Source organism: Amblyomma mixtum, chromosome 3, assembly GCF_055824585.1.
Source record: "Amblyomma mixtum isolate Tamu chromosome 3, ASM5582458v1, whole genome shotgun sequence".
NCBI lineage: Eukaryota > Metazoa > Arthropoda > Arachnida > Ixodida > Ixodidae > Amblyomma > Amblyomma mixtum.
The window spans coordinates 101,545,738-101,551,519 of NC_143014.1; positions in this window are offsets into that span (position 1 = coordinate 101,545,738).

Sequence of the window (5,782 nt, forward strand, 5' to 3'; positions counted from 1 at the left end):
TCTTAATACAGTAATGCTCTACGTATCACGCACGCTACAAACTGTACAATTGGTATTTTTTTTTTCGTCTTGGCACGCAAAATAATTCCATACTCTGACATGATTAGATGAGCGGCATTTCTCAACCTTACTCTCAAGCAAAACAGCTACCAGAGATGCAGAAGGCTTAAAGCGAGATCACTTGCTGCCAAAAAAAAAAAAATGCCTTGGCGGACTTATAGCAGGCAATGGAGCAGTTTTGAATTTCTCTCTTGATTCAATGCATAAATGCCTCGGTGTGCTCACGCAGTTTTATATTATGCAGTTGTGCGGTTACACAGTTCTTAAAGCGCTCAGAAACCAGTTTTATTTGCTAGATTTTAATTAGCAGAATATTATTTTTCTCAATCGTCTACCATCAATTTCCCTTTTTTTTTTTGTGCAGACTAGAGGGCCAGAAACCAGAGAACACTCATGGTTCGGGACTTTTACTGATTACTTTCATTTGCTGGGCATCACAGAGTGAACCTAAGATGTGGTGGCGAATTTCACATTTACGACAACCGCTCCGCTCACCCTTTGCTTCCTCGCAGAAGTTCCCATGAGGCCTATTGAACGCAGTTGGAAAGCGGTTGCAGTGAATGGGAAAGTTAACGATATCACTAAACAAATCTGCGAACTTACCGCGATCAGGCGTAGGATGTCGGTCGACAGCATGCGAACGTCGTGGCCACAGTGGGGTCGTTCAGTCGTGAACATTCACTCCGCAGAGAAGAGTGCGTGTCACGGCGCACGCTGCAACTGTGGATCCACCGCGTTCGAATAGGAGAAATATAGCGTAAGCGATTTCCGCGAAGGAGCAAAAAGCCCGACGCCGTGCGCCGTGCCAAGGGCCAATCCGAAACTACGCATTGTTTCCTTGAGACAGCCGGGAGAGAGCGACAACTGCCTTCGGCCGCGTGGGGGGGGGGGGGGGGGTTATCTCTCCCCCTTTCCCTCTGTCGGCCGCCCTTCTTCGGACCTCCTTCGCAACCCATGTGGACATCATATTCTCTTGCTCCGTTTCTGCTTCCCATACACTGCTTTCAGCGCACGAAAATGGAAAATTGCACCGTTTTCTTTTCGCTCTTCCAGACATGTGGCCATGCTGCCAAGAATAAATATGCGATGGATTGCATTGCTTTTTTTCACAACCATAACAGCATAGTTCCAGAATGCATTCACAGATAGTAAAGGTCCCTGATACTCCCCACCTCCGCCGCACAAACACACAACTGAAAATACCGGCGTATGCCTGGGCTCTATATGAGGCATCAGCGCTGTTGCTATCAGAGAACAGTGGCAATCTGGAAGGGCGGGAAGTACAGAGCGGTGAATGGTCAGCTGTAGAACGATGAGGCTTATCGAGCTTGCCTTTTTTTTCCCATATCACTGACATGCGTACTGCAACTTTTTTCCTGTATCACTTATGCGTACTGCAACTTTAATATTATACAGGGTCTGTTCTGAAAGTAGTAGGACTGGTTTTTTCCTGGGCGAACGGGCGGACGAGAGGCTGTCTGCGCGTGCAGGATCGTTGAAGGGGGATATTGGGAATGCTGGCGAAAATCGGCAGTAGGCTCTCGGCCGTTGAAGAGAGGAGGTCGCTTGTACTGTGCACCCCTGTCGAAACGTCTCGTCACGCAGAATCGCCGAGCGTTTACTAGATCAGCGATACGCGATCAAATTTTGAGTAAATCTTGGTAAAACGGGCAAAGAGACTCACAACATGATTAAGGAGGCCTACGATGACGCTTCCATGGGTAGATCAGCTGTTTTTTGAGTGGCACAATCTTTTCCCAGAAGGTAAGGAAAGAGTGGAGGAAGACGACCGCTCCAGACGCCCTTCGACCAGCAAGACCAACGAAAATGTGTAGCGAGTGAAACATTTACTTAACAGTGATCGTAGAATGAGTATCAGAATGATTGAATGACTTGAGCATTCCTCAAACCGAAGTTTTTGAGATCGTGACACAAAACTTATCCATGAGGAAAGCGTGCGCGGAGTTGGTGCCGGGAGTGTTGTCAGAGGAGGAAAAGGCCAACCAGTAGGATCTTCTTCATCATGTGAATGAGGACCCCGATTTTTTGCCCAGCACAAGGCGGAAACGCTGCCTCAGCACCCCTACAGCCTCGACCTGGCCCCGCCAGACTTTTTTCTATTCCTGAGAATAAAATCGACGCTCGAGGGGAAACATCACGGATCGGTAGAGGTGGTTTAACAGGCCGTGACGAGGGAGCTAAACAGCATTCCGGTCCAGGCGTTCCTGGAGGCGTACGAAAACTGTGAAACTCATTGGCAGCAGCGTGTAGGTGCGGAAGGGTGCTACCTTGAAAAATTGTAATCGTTTGTACTATTCTCTTGAATAACTTTTGTTTAAAAAAATGAGTCCTACTACTTTCAGAACAGACCATGTATGCATTGAATGTTATCTTCTTGCTATCACCGCCGTTAGTGACGGCTCTTGCATTTGTTCAGTTTGGTTGTAGGGTCATTTCCTTTTGTTCAAAGCGCTTCGAGGGCAGTGCCATCCAATGGCGGTCCTAAGAGGGAGGGAGGGGGGGGGCATCCTACCAAAAGCCTTTGCACATTTTCCCGACCGTCCGTTTTCGGGCTCTCAAAGGGCGAGATGGATTTTTGACGCAGAAATGGAAAGCATTTTCGTCTGTGATGCCTCAAGTAGTCCCCTACTTTGTACGTTCACCGTGTTAACCGCTGCCTAATTTCATTCAATTCTACGTTCTGCAGGTTTGTTTATTTCTTTATTTTAGTACCTCAAAGACCCCAAAAAAGGGCATTACATGAGGGGTGGGTTGTACAAAAATATCAACAACGAAACGAACATAATCTGTACAATGCCAACATCAAAGCTCAAAATACAAATTAGACAGGCAAACAGCTCATAAAATCAAAATGCAAAACGCTCAAATGCTTTTGAATACAAAAGAAAAAACAAGACAAGAATAAAAGACAGGAAGAAGCGCTGAACGGTGGGTAAGAATTAAACAACGGATCAGAGAACAGTAAAACCGCATAGTAAAGTGCCATAGGTCAACGTTAGAAGGGAAAGGCACACGAAAATCTAAAATATGTCTAAAGATGTATGCTTATCTTTGAATGTAAGCGTGTTTTCAATTATTACAGCGGCATTGGGAAGGCCGTTCCAATCTTTTGCTGTTCGGATGAAGAAAGACTGCGCAAATGTTTGTGTTTTTGGGCAAGGGTATGACACCTGTTGACTGTTTTTGTGACGAGCTTCAAAAGAGGGAGTGTTTTCTGACGTACAGTCATGAAATTTATGAGCGAGAACACGACAGCGCGTGGCAGATAGCCTCGAGCCCTACTGGTGGCGATACGCGGCGGCTGTTTTTGGCAACGTGGTGGAAAGGGTTATGTCGCCTTGCCTGCTTCCTGCAAGCCGAAGGACCCACCTCCCTTTCCACTTTGTTTATGAAAGCGGCCGCCGCGTATCGCCACGAGTAGGGTTCGAGGCTATCTGCCACGCGCTGTCGTGTTCACGCTCATAAATTTCATGACTGTACATGCTTAACGGTAATGAAGAATAGAAACGATGAAAAAGGTCTAAACTGGCTAGTTTTCGATGGCGCTTTAATAATGGCAAGTTGGATCAGTTCTTCAGATCGGTTTTGTGTGGGATGAATAATCGTAGTGAACAAATCTAATGGCGTGATTTTGATATTTTCTATGCCCTCAGAAAGGTATTCCTCATTTGGGTTCCGAATGGCGGCTGCATATTCTAATTTTGGGTGCTTTAATGTGGTGCAGGCTAGTAATTTTGCATGTGCTTGGGAAAACTCCACTGAGCGGTGAAGATAGCCAAGGGGTCGGATGGATGCTGTGGTGGTGTGGTAGATGTGTGTTGACCACGTAGATCGTCAGACAGATGCAATCCAAGATATCTGTATGCTTTGGTAGCATGTAAACGAGAACCGCAGATACAGTAGCTATGTGGTATTAAGTTGGAGCGTCTATGGAAATGCATGAACTTGCACTTAGCAATATTTAAACACATTCCTAGTTTCCCACAGCTAGTAAATCACGTTGTAAGCAAATACTGTTGTACAAAAGTATTAGTTATACAGCAGGTTGGTAGGTATACGAGAACAATTCGTACGTGACTGTCAAGGTATTGTGGCCCTGTCGCCCCCCCCCCCCCCCCAGTTACTTTTGCGCCTGATGACTGACACTATCATTCATATTTAAATATTGTTAGATAAATATATCTGTTTTGTTTGTATGTTTTATGGGGGTTTAACGCCCCAAAGCGACTCAAACTATTAGGGACGCCGTAACGAAGGGCTCCGGAAATTTCGACCGCGTGTGGTTCTTTAACGTGCACTGACATCGCACAGTACACTGGCCGGTAAAATTTTTCCTCGATCGAAATTCGACCGCCGCGTAAATATATAAGAATTATATAAGTTAACGGTTACGTGAGCAAAATTCATATATAAATCATAAATGGATATCAATTACATGAGAATATTGTTCACGTAACCGTTAGCATTCAAAGCATGAGTAATGGTATAACATCTTATCGTTCGCCATTGAGTTTTCAACAACAAAGTGCACAAAAATTGTGGTACAAATAGTGTGTAAACAAAAAAACGTTGTTCCTATATTTCTTCCTTTTTTGCTTTACCCCCCCCCCCCCCCCCCCCCCCCCCCCCTAGAACCAATCGCTGGGACCGCCACTGGTGCCATCGACGTGCTCCAGAGCCTACCACCACCTAGTTCCAACCCCCCCCTCCCTAACCCGCACACTTTTTTTTTTCTAGTACATCATTCGTTTTTTTGGCTCGGTTATAAATCGAAAGTGCGTGTTACGTTCATGGAAATAATTTAATTTGAGCTGCAGGCCGCAGTATCCCAGCAAACCTCTTAGCCTCATTACGTCTCCTAAGGGCGCAGCCACATGGACACAACGGGAAGCTTCATGGCTCTCGCAGAAACTTCGTATCGTTTAAAAATTCGGCCTGGCCTGGGAATCGAACTCGGAGCATTATTTTTTTTTTTGAAATTTTTCGTTAGCCCAGGTTTCAGCCCAAGTACTGGCAGAACACTTTGGTTATACACTTCTATTTGGGGAAATACCGATAAGCTGCTGTTTGCAACTAAGGTGTGCCTGCCAAATACACTCCAATGCGTTCACGCATTCTCATTCTACTAGACTCTTTCGCCTAGCCCCGACCGGCTATGACTGCTTAGCCTAAATGGAGCACTCTTCGAGCACCGGTCGCGAGCTGTTGTTCTTTTGCCATGATGAGATTCTTGTGCACGTTCCTCCACGTGGTACAACATTTATCGGGAGCATTCGTGCGTCTCATGGCACAGGTGTGACTTTAGTGCATAAAAAATATTTTGATTAGATGCAACGCTCTGCAGATTTTGCATCAGGATTTGACGTGGGAGCTAGTAACTGGAAGTGGCTAAATGGGTGATAAAACGCACACGTACTTGACATGCGTCTCGTCTACTTAGCTGGCATTAGACACTGGAGCGCAGGAAAGGACGAAGACAAGTCATTTTGGGCGATGTGCATTTCAGTGTCCCTTTTTATTCTTTGCTTTTGTATTATGCATTTTTTTTTTCAAGCTGCCCACGTGAGGGACGTCTGTGTAAAAATCGCGTGTAGTAGTTGGAAGTATACCGGTCGTATGTGTAAGTTGTCCCTTTGGTCACGTATTTTTCTCGCTCTCATAATGTTCGTCTCAGCACTAGTTCACCCGATCAGCCAGCCTC